At 38.5% G+C, this 18,336-nt stretch overlaps 1 protein-coding gene and 1 pseudogene across 25 annotated transcripts in view; one reads left to right on the top strand and one right to left on the bottom strand.

Annotated features, from left to right (window-relative positions):
• PTPRD (protein tyrosine phosphatase receptor type D) overlaps nucleotides 1-18,336 on the top strand; it is a 2,083,672-nt gene that overhangs the window by 1,112,165 nt on the left and 953,171 nt on the right. The window lies entirely within an intron of this gene.
• On the bottom strand, nucleotides 7,509-7,753 carry LOC139020326 (guanine nucleotide-binding protein G(I)/G(S)/G(O) subunit gamma-5 pseudogene; annotated as a pseudogene).

Raw genomic sequence — 18,336 nt, 5'->3', positions numbered from 1 at the left:
ACAGCTGGACACTCTCAGTTAAAAAAACAAAATCTTAAAAAGGTTGAGATTGGTTGACCCAGTCACCGGAAAGATATTTTCCCTTTGTTATTTTAATATGACATTTATTGATGTTTAAGTTTATGATTTCTGCTCAATTTAAATGACACTATAATTTTTTTTTTAATTCCCTTTCAAGTCTGGTATTTTCAGCTTTACATTCAAAATAAAAGTCATAACTAGAGTGAAGGGCTGGGCAGGTGCCTTTCTGGTGTCTCGCTGAGACAAATGTATGGACAGTTTTATCACCAAAGGTGTTTATGATCAATTTATATTAGTAAAAGTTAGGCTGCCCATTTGCTTCTCAGCTTTCTAATTGTCCAAAGATAGATCAGAATATCTAAGACTCCAGTCTAAGTTTTATTACCAAAACAAGAGATGTTTGTCAAGGGTTCTCGTAGGAAAGGCTCTGCATTTTATGATGACATGACCCATGGAAGCATCTTTACAATGATACCTAATGAGTATCATATGGCTCATTTTTATATTTAATATAAGCCTAAGTTGGGGGGGATAGTGTTTCTTCATTTGTGATGATGGTTGTGGTTGGCAGCTTTCATTAGACTATTTCTTCATATCTTATTGCACCCTTGACAGTTTTTAAATTTAAAAACATATATGCATGTGTCATCTTATCTGGCCAACTCTGGTTTACTAACTCCCATCATTGAAATATCTGAAAAATCAGGAGTGTTAGCACCTGAGAATACATGATTGTGGTTTGCTTCCCAGTGAGATTCTAAAAGTCCTTTTCCATAACGACCTGTCCTAGAGATATGGCAGACATACTACAAGGAGGAATGTGGGTGTTTGAGATCAATGCAGAATTCACAACCATTCTGCGGCGTAGCTCCTGGGACTCTTTTTATCTATATCTTCTTGTGGATTTGTGGGACTGAAAGGAGCCTCCTGAAGAAGGAATGGCAAGAAATAAGGTAACACCTATATTGACGTTGGGTAGCCCAGACCTCAGGATATCCTTATAGTTTAAATGTTGAACCCACGCAATGCTGCCATTTCAGTTTTCTGTGATTGTGAAATGGCTTTCTTTAGTGTTCCAAGCTCTAGGCTGGGTATGACGGAAGAAATGCTAAGTCACCTCCAAAGGTGATCAGACATATTTGTAATAAATGTGGCACAGAGAAGTATGTTATGGGTGTCACTTAAGTGGCATAAACAAATTGATCTAGAGATCAGGAAAGGAAAAGGTCATTACCACTGGAGGTGATGAGTGTAGGCCCCGTGAAGGAAAAACAAATTGAACAGAGCTCTGAAGTAGTGATTTTTGAACTTTAGTATGCAAAATAAATATATAATGGAAATACAAAAAAAATATAACTTCAGGACTCAACCTGCAGAAAATTAAATTTACCTCATTAAATGCCTGCAATGAGGTTCCAAATTCACAAATATATATAAGTTAGATGAAACTTCTATTTTATTCTAACGGTGGTAGCAGCCTTGTTGGGAGACAAAAGAACTTGTCTTAAAGCTTGTTTGCAATATTCCCTATGTTAGACTGAAAAATATCAACTTATGTTCCATGTCCAAGATGAGGGGTGAGAGTAAGGTAGTTCATAGTCTGATAGTGCTTTGCCAAAAAGGGGTAAACTAGTGAATTTAAGCTAGTCTTTGATATTTCTCATTATTCTATGTTAAGAATTGCCTTGCCATTCTATATTAAGGAGTTCAGAAGTTAACAGATGGCAAAATGTTCATTAAGTAATTTATTTCAGCAGAGGAGTGATATAATCCTATCTGTGTCTAGGAACATATTTTTTTCTTAAATGTGTTTTTATCCCTGTTGATATATTGATTTTTTTTCAGAATGGTTTCCTTTTTCTCAAGGGTACTGTGATGCCTCCACTGTAATAGTGATTGTTTGTGAAGTATAGACAATAAACCTGATAAGTCACTGATCATCTCAGCAGCCACATTCTATCAGAATAGCTTTAGCTAACTGAATTGATTAAAGTTTAGGGAGACCCAAATCTCCAAAGGTTATTGGAGGAAGGGAGGCCACATACAGGTTCTTACATTATAAAGGAACCTTCACCCTAGCTGGTTTGGCTCGGTAGATGGAGTGTCAGCCTGTGTACTGAAGGGTCTCGGGTTCGATTTGGTCAAGGGCACATGCCCGGGTTGCAGGCTCGAACCCCAGTGGGGGGCATGCAGGAGGCAACCAATCAATGATTCTCTCTTATCATTGATGTTTCTATCTCTCCTTCTCTCTCTTCCTCTCTGAAATCAATAAATATATATATATATATATATATATATATATATTTTTTTTTTTTTTTAAAGAATAATTTTTTTAAAAGGAGCCTTCATGATAGAAGCACCTTAATTAGGGTAATTGCGGATCTTTAGCGCTAATACAAACCACATGAATGTCCATTACACAATGTTCAAGAACTGCCATGTAAAGCACCAAAGGTATCAGAGATGAAATTATCTGAATCATCCTTTAATCCAGGAAATGCTGGAATATTTACTTTCTAGGCTTCTAACTTGGTCAAGCTTTTAATAACAAGCCCCAATATACAGTGTGCCTGAAGAGAAGGAAACAGGTGCTTTTGCCATTTCAAATGACAATTAAAGGGGTTATTTTGCCCACAGTATTTGTTCGCCCACCCAGCATACTAACACGCTCTTTCAGTCAGCAAGTCCTTTATTCTTAACATTACAGTTTTACTTAAGAGATAATGTCAAAGGCCAAAACTGGTTTGGCTCAGTGGATAGAGCGTCGGCCTGGCGACTGAAAGGTCCCAGGTTCGATTCCGGTCAAGGGCATGTACCTGGGTTGCGGGCACATCCCCAGTAGGAGATGTGCAGGAGGCAGCTGATCGATGTTTCTCTCTCATCGATGTTTCTAACTCTCTATCCCTCTCCCTTCCTCTCTGTAAAAAATCAATAAAATATATTTAAAAAAAAAAAAAAAGAGAGATAATGTCAAAGGATTGAACATTGTGACTGGATAATGGTCTCCTACTACAAGAAAAATGCTTAGGCATTTATTGAAAATAAATGTTGGAGGGAAGCCAAGGCATTTATTTCTAAAGTAGAAAACTATTTTCTAGTCACAACTTTCAATGCCAGAGACATTATAACTATCTTAGCAGATGACTTTTTAAGTAAATTGAGATCACCCAAAAGGAGCAACAGAATACCTTATTTGTTCTCACCTGTATAACAAGTGACATTCTCGCTTCCTTTCTACAGATACCAAAACAAGTTCGAATATGCTATATTTGTTTGGAGAACACTGAGTGAGTGCATTAACAACATATTCAATCAACCCTTTAGCTTGGTTATGCAGACTTGATTTTCGCTTTTTTAAACCAAGCAGATATGAATATGCATGCTGAAAGGGAATTAAGAAGGTTTTTGTGATGTATTATAGAAATTATTTTGCCACTGTACAGGCAGGAATGGTCCCTGATATCCTTATATGTGTCTGACAGGCATGTAAGCAGTAACTTAGGGAGTTTTAGTAGCAATGCTAGCAAGTTGAGATCCAAGGTAGTGATGTTGATTCTGCCAGTCATTGTGGAGTGCCTGCACAGAGAGAACTGTAAGTGGCTTCAACAAACACTACTCACACTTCTCTCAATGTCTAAAACTCAAAGGAACACCATGTAACCTCACCAGTTAGTAATGGAATTCAGATGCACCATGAATCAAATCCTCACCCTCTTCCCCATTACCTGATGCTATATATTTAACGTACAGTCACATTCTTCCTAGTGATATAAAGTGACTCCATTGATAGTGCCTGTTTTTATTTTCTTGCCATTCTCTGTAATAGTGAAGAAAGAAATGAAAATTTATAGCTGAAATGGGTTTAACAGAAATACAACCTTTTAATCAATGTGAACAGTAAGGGTCACTCTGTAAATGGTTTTACCAAGTGATAACAAATATAAAAACATAATTTAATATAATGTTAATATATTATATTTACTATATTGAATATAATGAAGTGAATAGGAATTATTATTCTTCATTTTGTAGATTGTGTTGCAAAAATACCATCTAGGATATTTTGTGTGTGTGTGTGTGTGCATGTAGAGAGAGAGAGCTCTTTGTCTCCTGGAGTTATGTATTCTCAGGTTTGGGAGGGACCAAAAGCTTTTTCAAAATAGCCAATTTAATTCCCAAGATTTCACGGCCTTGCATTGGCTCCACCCCCTGGCCAGGATCTTTTTTCCAGGTTAGACTGGCTGGCCTCAATGGTCCAGCACCTGCCCCTGTGCCATTTTGACTTCTACTGAGCATGTCTTTCCCTCCCTCCGCTCCCCCTAACAATCCAGTACCTGAGGAGGCAGGGAGGGGTGTGAATCCGCTAGGAAGGACAAGGCTGGGATTCCCTTGGTGTGAAACTGTAGCTTCCTGGTGAAACAAACAGGCCTTTGCTTGCCGGCTGACCATGCTCCCTCAACAGTGTCTCCCCCTTTCCTTTCTTTCCCATTAGTAGTCAGCTAACTAAAGTAACAACTTTTTAAAGAAGTCTTCATCTTTTCGAATTTTAGATATAAACATCACTAATAAGTACTTATAATTATATTATAGACTTGTTTAATGGTGCTAGTAATTACTTTTTGTAATTATTATGGTAATAACTTCATATGGTTTTTATATATCTCTATCATTAATTAATCTTGGTTGCTTTATTTAATTACTTCTCCTCAAGATCGAACTTTATTATACGTGAGCCATATGATTATTGACTGTCCCCTGTTGCTATTTCCGTGTAAGCTGGTGTCTGCTATGTAATATTCTTAAATATTTGGAGAAATTCTTTCTTTAATTAAAAATGCCATCTACATAGTCACCATGTTAGTAGAACATTATCCTCCATTAGCCCCCTCAGGACATTATAGCTCAGGAGATGGATTCTACGTTTCAGATTTGTTTTTAATAAATTTATTTTCTACCTGTGCTCAGGGGAACTAGAGGATTTCATGGCAATAGGTGAGGAAACTTCCCCCCAAAAAAGGCCCCTATTCTAGCCTCTCCAAGAGAAGAACTTTCTTTGTATGTTGACTTTTTACCTGAAATATTACTTCAAAAAGAGTTCCAGTTAATATGAATGGATTGAATGAAAATAGAAACACATTGAAATATTATAAAGCCGCTGTTTAGAGAAATAGTAAAAATACTTGTGTAATGTTTTACCAGATACTTTGTTAACTTATCGAATGTTATAATAACCTTCTGAGGATGGTGTCATTATTGATCCCATTTTATAGAGAAGCAAACTGAGGGACAGAGAGTTTAAGTAACTTTCAAAGATCATACTACTGGAAGGTGTCAGGACCAGGATTTTCATCTAGATGATATACCCCCTGAATCCATGATTATTTTAGCTTCAGTACTAATCTAGCCAGATGGGATTACCCTGAGGTTATAATAGATCAGCAACTCTGAGAAAGCAATTTTTTCATAAAATAATTATATATATGTACAAGAGGCCCATTGCACAACGAGATTCATGCAATAGGCCTTCCCTTTCCCTGGCTGCCGGCACCAGTTTTCCTCCGGCACCAGGGACCCAGGCCTTCGCTCCGGCCGGAGCCTTCAGTCTTTGCTCCACCGCTTCACGCCTAGGTATGTAAATTAACCACCATCTTTGTTGGGTTAATTTGCATACTCTCCTGATTGGCTGGTGAGCATAGTGGAGGGATGGTCAATTTACATGTTTGTCTATTATTAGGTAAGGTTTATTTACTGTTTGGCTTTCCTTTTGTAATTTTTAAATTTTTTCAATTACAATTTACATTCAGCATTATTTTATATTAGTTTCAGGTTCAATATTATTTTGTATTCGTTTTAGGTGTACAGCATAGTGGGTAGATATCATACACTTTACAAAGTGGTTCCCCCGGTATTTCCAGGACCCAACTGGCACCATACAGAGCTATTACGATATCATTGCCCACATTTACTTTGCTGTACATTACATCCTCAGGACTATTTTGTGACTACCAACCTGTACTTTTCAATCCCTGCACCTTTTTCAATCAGTGCCCAAATTGCCCCTCCCCACTGTGTTCTCCGTATCAATGAGTCTCTGTTTTGTTTTTTAATCTATATCCTATATTAGATTCCACATATAAGTAATATTATGTGGTATTTGTCTTTCTCTGATTTATTTTACTTAGCGTAATACCCTCTAGTTTTATCCATGTTGTCACAAATGGTAAGATTTGTTATGGCTGAGTAATATTCCATTGTATATATACCACAGCTTTTTTATGCACTCGTTTATTGATGGGCACTTGGGTTGCTGTCATTGTAAATGACACTGCGATGAGCATAAGGATACATATATTCTTTCAAATTAGTGTTTTGCGTCTTTTCAGATATATACCCAGAAGTGTAATCGCTGGGTAATAAGTCCCAATCCATGGGCTATGCATATAAGTATGTCTATAAGTTCTTTGGTTTACTTCTTCTCATCCCCCCCCATCCCCACATCCAGGTATGTCATTCTATTCCATGTTTCAGGTCTTATTTTGTTGGCCAATTCACTTTGTTCATTAGATTCCATAAATAAGGGAGATCGTGTGATATTTGTCTTTCCCAGATTGGCTTATTTCACTTAGCATAATAGTCTCCAGGTCCATCCATGCTGTCCCAAAGGGTAAGTGATCCCTATTTTTTGCAGCTGCATAGTATTCCATTGTGTAAATGTCCCACAGATTTTTTAGCCATTCATCTACTGCCCATGTAATAACATATTCTTCACAGTTTAATGCATTTGATCAACTGGGAGATGGGCATTTCAACACATTTGGTGACCTAGGAGATATTTATAACATATTAAGTCAGCAGTTCTCAAGTTGTGTGTCGCAACCCCTTTGGCGGTCGAACGACCATTTCACAGGGGTTGCCTAAGACCATCCTGCATATCAGATATTTATGATTCATAACAGTAGCAACATTACAGTTATGAAGTAGCAACGAAAATAATTTTATGGTTGGGTCACAACATGAGGAACTGTATTTAAAGGGCCAGGAGGTTGAGAACCACTGCTAAGTTGTATATCATTGATGTGTATAAGATTAATTAGAAAGAAAAGTAAAGAGTTTAATTTCCAAGATAAAGTTGGAATGCTCTTTCAGGAATTTAGATAACCTATCTTTTCTCATTGGCATTTGCCCATAAATAAGTTAACACAGGAAATTACCATTAGCTTAAAATTTGAAGAAGAAAGAAGCATCCTTCCCCTTTCATTTCATCTCTATTTTTATTTATATTTTTATTTTATTTTTTAAGTATTTTATTTGTATGCTGCTGCCAGTGTATATAAAATAATCATTCTTGTGAAATAGAAATTCATGAAAATTCAGAAAGGTAGATGTTAAGGACTGACAAAAGCAGAAGTTTGTAGAGTATGGCACATGTTATAGGGTAAGCTTTTTGTACAGTCTTCAGATTTAGCTCTCTTTGAATATTTGCCGGTTCAAGAAAAGTGGTTGAGAACACCTTCAAAATTCATTTTACTACAAAAGGAACAAACTTTCTGGGGTCTGAAGGGATTGGTACTTGAAGATACTCCAGTCAACAAAGGGTCCTGTTGAACATTCTGCAGACAGAATTGTTTCCAATCTGCAGCTGCCTGGAAACCTTCACGCAGTTGAACCCGGCCTCCAGCCGGAGCTGTTGAACCACTGTCTTCATATTGGTGACACTGGAGGAACCAGACATGGTGCACGCGAGTGCAGGGCAGATTGGTCGGTAGCGGGTCCCAGGTCGCGGGTCGCGGGTCCATGGGGCCAGACGTCGGGGCAGCAACGCCAGGGGCCTCATCTCTATTTTTAAAGGGAGTATATTTGTTTCATTTTACTGTACAAGTAGCCCTGCACTTCTCCAAGTTGGGGGTGGGGGGAGTCTCTCTTGTTCATTATTTCTAATGGAAATTTTTTCAAAGCATGGCTTGTTAGAGATACTGTTTTATTTATTTTTATTAACTCTGGGAAATATAATTTCTCCATTGCATTGAACCCTGATATTGGCAGCTACTTATATTGTTAGGTTCTATAGTCTCAAACATCATTTGAAAAAGTTCAGGCATATAATTTGTGAGAACTGCTTTAGTGAATACTCAGGTAACATTTTTTAAATAGCAAGTACTGTGTCAAGATTCCTGAACTGTTTTCCATAAGACCCAGTATCCTGTCCCCCCCCTTCAAAAGGTGCCTTTTCCTTAAGCAACAAGTCTACTATTACTTCCTGTATACATGTCATTGTAGTAGGCAGTTAGACAGGCATGAGCAGAGTAGGAACAGTAGGCAAGATATGGACTGTCTCCAGCATGAAAACTCAGGTACCTAGCAACAACCACTCCCTTAAGCATTCGGTCTTCAAGACAATGAGGTCTGAAACTCATCAGATAATCTTAGTAACAAAACCTTGGGTCTGTTAACCATCGTCAGAATTTTGGTCAAACTAGAGATGACATTTAGGCCTCAATTTTGTTTCAGCTCCTGCCCTTCCCCTCACCTCCCCCCCCGCAAAAAAAAAGCAAAACCAGACAGGGAACACCATGGCTAACATCAGACATCAGAACCAGATGCAATGACTAATGACTCCCTCCCCTAGTGTCCACCAATCAGTAGAGACCCAGACCTGGAAAAGCTGATGACTATTCTATTGAGATCCTCCCCTGGAACCTCCCTTACTAGTCCTGAGGATGGAGGACCAGCTCTGCTCTCTCTCTTCAGCACACCAGCTCTTTCCCACCCTTCTTGTCCTCAGCACACTCTTTCTCTCTGAAGCATGCCCGAGCCTTTCACCTTCTCCTTACCCCAGGTGCTTATATCCTCGCTTTCTTTCTCTTAAGCTCCAAGGGCCCTTCTTTTGTCTCCGTAACTTGTTTCCTGGGCTCACACAGCCCAGCTGGCTCACTTCTTCTACCTCTGTGACTTTCTAAATGAACTTTCGCTTATATTTGAGACTTGACTCTGAATTCTTTCTTAACCAGATCTCAAGTACAGAGGTTGCTGAACCAAGGTCCAAGCACTGGTAACATTCAGATGGAGTTTCTCCACCAACTTAATGAATTATGGTTCTTCTATTTCTTTGACCAAATTAGAAAGCACCAAGCTGAAGTGTCTAATAAACTCCTCCCCTGGAATGGAATTTTCTTTACTGATATTGCTTTTGTTTGCATTTTTTTCTTCCTGATTTTCCCTTCAACCATGTGTCATCATTTTATAAAATAAAATAGTATACAAATTTACGTTCACCGTTTTCTCCACCTCTCTCTAAATTTCAAGGGCATAAAATAATCTAGGACCTAAGAGCACACTACACAGAAGTATATGGTACAATAAACTGAGTGCGGGGGTTCTAAAAGGCCTAACATTTGCCATGAGATCTACCAATCTTTTCATTATTAACAAGGATATTATTTAACATTCCTGTCATCTTCAAGTTACTGAAAGACTTCCTTTTTTAAAAAAAAAAATTGTCTAAGTGTTTTCTTGAGAATTCTTCTGGTCCACACATTATTTTCTTTTTGTAGGTACAATCCAGGAAGGAGTACAAGTACTGATCATTCCAGAAATCAGTTTCCAAATCAAATCTGTTCAAGATCAGGTTGGGCACAAGTACTATTATCTAAGACAGCGGTACTATTATAATAGATAATAGGACTATTATCTATTATCAACCTGTGGGTCGCGACCCCTTTGGTGGCCGAACGACCCTCCCTTTCACGGGGGTCGCCTAAGACCATCCTGCATATCAGATATTTGTGATTCATAACAGTAGCAACATTACAGTTATGAAGTAGCAACGAAAATAATTTTATGGTTGGGTCACAACATGAGGAACTGTATTTAAAGGGCCAGAAGGTTGAGAACCACTGCTCTAAGGTCTAAACTCAAGGTCCAAGCCTAGGATATCAATTCAAATGGGTCAGTAGAGACATAAATGGAAGTCCAGACCCTTAGAAACCACAGATGGCCACCCGGCATCAGCTGGCCAAATGTCAGAAAACCAAGTGCTAATGGCTTTTCAGAGCAGAGCACTGAAGGGGAAGCTGGTTAGTGGGAACTGTGGCTCACAAGGGAGGAGATGAGATACTATCTGATGGCTAGGCCCTGGGGGGATACTGAGTTCACAGAGGAGCAGCAACTGAGTCAAGTGTTTTGGACAAAGGGCTTCTTTTAGAGGCCCATCTGCCAAGTGACACTCATCTCAGGGCCCTGAGTCAAGCTGAACCCAGGGATGGAGGGAGGAGGTTAAATGGAACAGCTGCCAGGGTAAAAAGGCCTGTGGGGCCAGGAAGAAAGCCAGAAACACCATCTTTTCATTAAATGACCACAATCTACAACTGTAATATGTTTTGTGAGATTTTCCCTTTCTTGATTTGTAAAACAATGGACAAAGAATTTCATATTCTTTTTTAAAACATGTTTATATACATCGGTTAATAGGAAAAAATTTATATGCATTTATCATTCTCTATTAAACATAACAAAAATTATATATTGCTAGAAAAATTGAATGCATTTAGCCTCAAAAGTTGTCCTAATATCACCATTTTTGTCACTAGTGATTTACTCTCATGGATAGATGATAGATAGATAGATGATAGATAGATAGATAGATAGATAGATAGATAGATAGATAGATGATATAGATAAATCCTCACCTGAGGATATTTTTTGCATTGATCTTTAGAGACAGAGTGGGAAGGAGGGGGGAGGAGAGAGAGAGAGAGAGAGAGAGAGAGAGAGAGAGAGAGATCTACTGGTTGCCTCCCTCACACACCCAACTGAGGCTGGGGATGGAACCTGCAACTGAGATAGATCCCCTTGACCATGAATCAAACCTGGGGTCTTTCAGTCATGGGGCCAACATTCTAACCACTGAGCCAAACTAGCCAGGGCCTAGGTTTATTTCATCCAGGAAGCTACTAGCTCAAGTAACATTATTTATTTTCCAAAAAAAAAAATTTAAACATATCTTTAAATTAATATTTCATTAATTTTTAAATTTAAAATTAAATTAATCATTTTCTAGTTTTAAATCTCTACAGTAATCTTGTGTTTATTCTGCGGGTATTAATTCCTATTAGTAAGGAAGAATAATCGTTTTCCCATGACATGTCTAACAGCTTTCCAGCAGAGGCCAACCTATTTAATTCATAGCTCTTTGGTCCTAAGAGATATTAAATTCTGTACTATATATTCACTCACAGTATGATCAGACACCTACCAGGTTTTTAGCAGTAATTAATATATTACATGGGGATTGATCCTATTAGCTGAACAACTTTGAATAATGTATTCCAGGTTAACTACTACTTGCAGTATCCTGTGATATTCTTACATTTGAGCCATTTCTTTGTGATGCATACTAAGTATAATTAAAAGATTAAAAAGGTGATTAATACTGTCAAAAATATAGAACTCCCTTCTAAAGCAATCTTCAACGTTCTGCAAAAATAAATTAGTTTCTTCATAGTATAGTCTTGGGTTTTTATACAATTTCTTATTTACATGTAGTATCATGGACTGATGTGACATCTGTTCTCTTTCAAATGGGAGGCATTTATTCATTTATTGATTATTAGCTATTAATTACTTTCTTCCATCTTGATCAATCACCCGAGTTGGTCGGTATCACTTTATCTTTTAATTTTTTAGAGTGCCTTGGTGCAAATTGAATCTGTTATTTCTCATTCCTTCCTAGAGTTCCATTTATCTATCTCTCTTACTGAGACTTTGTATTACTAATGACTTCTCACAGTGACTATCATCTTGAAATATATTTATATTCACTTTACCCACTTAAAGTATATTAGTTGCTGATAAAGGGCCTCCAAGTAGATGAGCAATTAAAATTTTTTCTTATTTATAATTATATATTGATATAAACCGATCTAAAACAAATATCATTATGCCCACTTTACTTTAATTTGGTACTAAACGCTTTCATGAAGATGTTCCATTACTATAGCCTCAAAATGGTTAGCATTTTTTATTCTGCAGTAATTAATTGGGGTGACAAGCAATTATCTTAAGACTAAAGGCCCATGCACCAGTTGGGACCCTCAGCCTGGCTTGCAGGGATCGGCCGAAACTGGCTCTCCAACATCCGCCGAGGGGTCCCAGATTGCGAGAGGATGCAGGCCAGGCTGAGGGACCCCACTGGTGCACGATCAGGGCCTGGGAGGGATCACAGGAGGGCTCCAAGGCGTGTCTAGCCCATCTCACTCAGTCCTGATCAGCAGGACCCCAGCAACAAGCTAACCTATAGGTCGGAGTGCCTGTCCCCTGGTGGTCAGTGAACATCATAGCGACTAGTCGGAAGGCTGAGTGAATGGTCGGACACTGAGCATATTAGGGTTTTATTATCTAGGATATTGGGGAATTAACCAATCACTTAGGTAAGCAAATATTCATTAGGTATTTGAAGTGTTTCCTACCAATCAAGTTGATAGAAATTCTTACTAATAAAAGCCTAAGTAGTTGTCACGCCGTGATGCCATCACGCTGTCACAAGATGGCTGTGCGCACAGCGGGCGCCTGCAGGTGGGCGAGGCTGGACTTGACACTGCATGCGGCATGGAGTCTGCAATGAAGTCCCGGCTTCACGCGACAAGGCCTGCCTGGGAGTCCCGCCTCTTCCCAGCTCAGTGTGTGGAGCCAGGAGGAGGTGGTCATGTGTGGACTTGGGAGGAGGTGGGTCCACTGGCTCCACGAGATGAGGCCTGCCTGGGGGTCCCCTGGCTCTGTGTGATGAGGCCTGTCTGGGCGTCCCCTGGCTCCACACAGCGAGGTCTGCCTGGGGGGCCTGGGAGTCCCACATTCTGGCTCCGCACGGTGCAGAAGCAGGACCCCCGGCTCCGGCATACCTCTTTGGGCAATTCATTGAGGATCCCTGGATGGGTGGGGCCTACCTCTTTGGGGCAATCAATCTCGGGGCTCCCACACTATGACAGGGCACAGGCCAGGCTGGGGGACACCCCCCCCCCCCCCCCCCCGCCGAGTGCATGAATTTCGTGCACCAAGCATCTAGTAATAGAATAAAACTACTAGGCCAGTAAATACATACCTTTTATGTATTTATTCAATAAACATGTATTAAACAACAACTTCACGTCAGAACTATGCCAAGCATTTATTATAGGATGTGGAGACACAATGCTATTTCACAAGTTACCTCCAGCTTAAGTAATGCAAAAACATGTGTTCAAAAATAAAGAAGAATGGAGAACAGGAGGAGGGGGGGGGGAGATGAAAAAGAAATGGATGGAGTTATTGCATAATGCAGAAAAAATTCTGATGAACTGATTGCTTAGTGTTTGCCTGTCAAATTATATTTTCATTGGGAGATGAGTCAGCTGCTTGAAATAATAATTACAAGTCTAAACCAATTAAAAGGGTTGCATATATCGATATGTCAGCCCTAATATTCTATAAGTCATGATTTCAAAACCAAAATACCCTTGTTTAAAACAATGACATGTAGGTTCCTTTGGTTTCTTTGATCTAAAAGTAAAGTATCATGAAATCAAAATATATTATGGAAAAATATAAAGGACATCTAAAAATTATATTCAGTTGGCTGTATTTTTCACTAATGCCTGAAACAAGAAGTGCTGACTTTTTCCTCATTTGTTATGTACAGTGAACATTCTGAAAAGTGTACCTGGGAGTTTTCTGTGTGTGTGCATGAAATTAGAATAAGAGGAATTAGATTACCTGAAAGGCTCCTGTAATTAATCTATAAAACATTATTTCTGAAGACAGGCCTGGGGCAGATCACCCTCTCCCTTCAGGGGGAGAAAACACACTGCCAAGACCTATCTCAGATCCTCCCTTTTCTCTGCTGTCACTGATGACCAAACTTTGATAGATACACTGCTTCTACAGTTATGTTGGTTGATGATGTCACAGTTTGCCATTCAATGGTGGATCATATGTTTCTGTCCTAATTGCTTATTTATTTATTCATAATTTCATCCTCATGGGACATTTGTCTTTCCCTATTCCCAGGTATTTTGGGAGAGAGTCAAGGGGAAATTGTCGTGCAGCAACTCCCAGGCTGCCTACATTCCATTTAGTAAATTTTTTTGGTAGTGTATTTTCTTAAAAAAAAAAAAAAGTACTAAAATGACTCATCGATAGATCTTGCCATCAAAGAACTCTTAGTTTTTCCCTGGTCAGTGTTTCTCAGTGGTTAGAGCATCAGCCTGTGCTTGGAAGGGCCATGTGTTCGATTCCCAGTCAATGGCACGTACCTTGGTTGTGGGTTTGCTCCGTCGGTGGGTGGGGGCACGTTCAGGAGGCATCCAATGTCTCTCTCACATTGATGTTTCTCTCTCTTCTTCTCTCCCTCTCTCCCATTTTCTCCCTCCCTTCTACTTTCTCTGGGGAAAAAATGGATAAACTATCCTCAGGTGAGGATTAACAAAAAAAAGAACTCTTGGTTTATATAAAGATATTTGCAAAATCCCAGCTGGGTGGCTCCATTAGTTGGAGCATCCTCCTGTACAACAAAAGGTTGCAGGTTTGATTCCCTATCAGGACACATACCTAGGTAGACCCATTGTCTAGGAATTGGACACGCGACCCTTCTGCACGCCTCCTACTGGGGATGGAGCCTGCAATCCAGGCATGTGCCCTGACTGGGAATGGAACTGTGAGGGTCTACGCTCAACCAGTGAACAACACTGGCCTGGCTCAGGGGCATTTTAAAAGAGCTTACTTTTAAAACTTAGCAGGCATGTGTAAGGTAAAACATTCATTACATTTTACTATATCTCATCGGTATTTATTCTTTCAAAAAGGTTAGCATATTTCTATTTGGACCAAATATGCTTTCTGTAGATGACATAATTATCCTCAACCACTAACAGTTATTAACTGCCTGCCAGTGTATAGTGTAGGTTGCTTAATACAGGCTAAAACAGTTATCCTTACTGTTTAGGGCTATGCAAAAGCTATAGAAGTTGGTGCAGAAGTAAAGAAATCTGTAGGCAGCCTATCCACCATCATCACCTGGATGAACACCAAGGTCAAGGTGCAAAAGCTCAGGGTACGTTCCCGGTGGCAAGTTTATAATTCACAGTTTTTAATTAGGCGTCTAAAAGTTGATAGAGTGACATCCTTCCCTAAGTACCAGAGTACCTGGGCAAAGGGTTCTACCCTTGAAAAAATACATGTGTTGTTTTCATGTCTCTATGGCCAACATTTTCACATTCTTTTCAGAAAAGCATGAAGTCAGACATTTGTAAATCTCTCTGGAAGAAGTAGTTTTAGAGAGATACATAAAAACCCTGACTTAGTTCCTCTAATAAAGAAGTTACAGAGGGTATATCTCTACATTTCTCCTGATAATGAAATTCAAAGAAAATGTATGTGTCTGTGATATCTTTAATATGTTTTTATATGTGCATTATCCTACTAAAAACTTAGAAAATAAAATAACTATGACATTTGTACCTTTTCTGTATAGAACTGGAAACTTCAAACATGATTATAAGTAGCTCTAGACTTAAATTAGTGTCTTCTTTTCCATATCTTGAATTTGAGTTTCTGCAGTTTTTCCCTAAATTTCCAAATTCTTGGGTTCATCATTCTTTTTTATAAAATGGATTTTACCCAAGTTTATAGGATTCCTTATTATTATAATCAAATTTTATATTATCAGCCTCTCATCATTATGGATTTGGACATATTAGATTTTATTGGACACTTCGTGGTATCTTTGTCATAAAAGTCCAATTTGCCTTCAAGTTTAAGGAACTGCTTTTTTCAAGTTTCTGGGTTTTGATTTGTAAAAAAGAGCTTTGAATTAAGTTATCTCCAAGGTCCAATACACCTCTATGTTTTTTTATGCTAAAAATTAATGGGAGAGGGATAACAAAGTAAAAAAAAAAAAGAAAGAATGAAAAGAAAAAAGAAACACTGAATACATGATTACTATGCTTAACTTTTGGTCAAAATAATTTGTTATTTTATTTTATGTTAAATCCCTAGGGCTTCCATATCAACTACTTAATTTAAAATACCACATTGAAGAAACTATTCCAGGGAAGACCAATTTAAGTAGAAAAATATCTTAACTAAACATAACAAGTGACAAGATGAGATTATTGCTATCTGTTGTAGACTGTTTACCCATAAAAATATATATTAAGGAATACTTTCTATGACTATGAAGATAAAAACCCGAAAGATTGATTCCAAAATTGCCTTGCATCCTGTTCTTAGTTCTAAATCCAGTTTTCTGGATTAATATTCAGAGTTTATCCTTCACCAAAAGAGTCTAATTATTGAGGAATGATCAGATTGGTGATGAGTAATTCAACTGGGGATGAAATTCTACAGGTAATTTAATATGAGCTGCAATCAGGAATGACAATGACTTTTTAAGGCTTTTTCAAACTGCGTATTTGAGTCTAATACAGCAAAGCTAACTCAGAATACCAGGCAGAAAACAAATTTTCAGTTGATGAATTTTTTTTCTCATTTGGGAAATATTAATATTAGTCTAGAAACTGCAGTTGACTGCAAGATGAGTGTATATGAAAAGCATATAGACTAGCAGAGTTATTGTTTTTGAAACAGTTGCCTTTTACTCATTATTAAGCTGAATCATAAGATTACTTCCAATTTTCCAATTATTCTACCTTCACAAGGGTTTCTTTTAAAATTATTATGGCTAACTTTTTGGCACATATGCTCATATTAATAAACATTTAATATTAGTTTCTCACCTAGTATCATTTTCTTATCCCCAAAGTACCTTCAAAAACCTGTGTTTTCTCTGCAATTCTGAACAAAGCAATATAGTAGGATGAAAAATAATAATAGTAATAATGATCATGTAATATGAAAACATATTAGTAAGCTAATATGTTTTGAATGCTTTCTGAATGCTGGGCAGTATACTTCTAGATTTGCATGTTCTCTTCTTTCTACCCATTAGGAAGGTGCCATGTTTACATCTGTTTTACAGACAGAGTAAACAGAGGCACAGAAAGTTAATGAACCATATCCAAGAGGAGACATCAACCAAAGTAAAAACCTAGGTGTCTTCTGAACTCCCCTGCTCCCAAGGACACACCAATATTCAGTTACACATGGTGTAATTCCTTCTGCAAGAAATCCAGAAACCAACTGAGCACCTCCTCCCCATTGGGCAAATGAGAAAATACCCCAAACCAAAACTTCTGGAGAAGACTGAGGCACATTCTTGCTATAAAAACCACCACAAGTACAGTGTCATACAGTCGGGAGGGAATTCCCAACTCCTCGCTTCTCCCTAATGAGTGAGGGGTTTGGACACCACATTTAGCACCCTAACTTTTGAGACTTTCACCCATGGCATGGGTGCCCCCAAACACCTTGAAAGCCAACAAGAAACCCACAGTACTATAGCAAACAAAGGAGCTGTTGTTAATAGGCAGCTTAGCACTCACTATAGTCTTCCCCTCAGGGCTCAGTTCCAGAGTATCACTTGCATTCAACATAAACACATAAGCACTTATTTTATTGGTTCCATCAATGTGCTTTGTATATCTTGGTTAATTTGTATATGAACTGTCTTAATTGGAGGTGCAAGTGAAATTATGTCTGTTTTATTTTATTTATTTTACTTTATTTTTTTTAGAAAATATTTTCATTAATTTCAGAGAGGAAGGGAGAGGGAGAGAGAAATAAAAAACATGAATGATGAAAGAGAATCATAGGTTGGCTGCCTCCTGCTTGTCCCCCCACTGGGGAGGGCTTGAGCCGGCAACCCTGGGTATGTGCCCCAAAACGGAATCAAACACGGAACCCTTCAGTCCACAGGCCGACGCTCTATCTAATGAGCCAAACAGACCAGGGCATGTCTGTTTTATTTTTAAGAAACCATGATGGAATGACCAGCTTGGAGTGAGCTTTTAATAAATTTTAAGAAAATAATGAAACTTAAATCAAAGTATACATTATAGACATGTACACTTAGGTATATTCTCTCAACACTTACCAAACTACGCATTTTCTATGGGCCAGGAACTATTAGGACCCTAGACTAGGCTATTCACAGTTTCTTCTCACAGAGGTTCTAATCTGTTAGAATAAAATCTTTGAGGATTGAAAAGACTTTGAAATATTCTAGTTCATCAACATGTCTTCCCCTTCACCATAAGACGCTCAAATATTTAAATACTAGAGGCCTGGTGCATGAATTCATGAACAGGAGGGGTCCCTCAAGGTGGCCTGCGGAGATCGGGCCCCAGCTCGCACCCCCAACCTCACAGCTCCAGCTCGCACCCCCAGCCT

The sequence above is a fragment of the Myotis yumanensis genome, unplaced genomic scaffold (assembly GCF_028538775.1).
Source record: "Myotis yumanensis isolate MYYU_CA2020_CCGP unplaced genomic scaffold, mMyoYum1.0.hap1 SCAF_12, whole genome shotgun sequence".
Classification (NCBI taxonomy): Eukaryota; Metazoa; Chordata; class Mammalia; order Chiroptera; family Vespertilionidae; genus Myotis; species Myotis yumanensis.
Note: the sequence above shows the minus strand (reverse complement) of the source record. Positions and strands in the feature narration are given on the sequence as shown.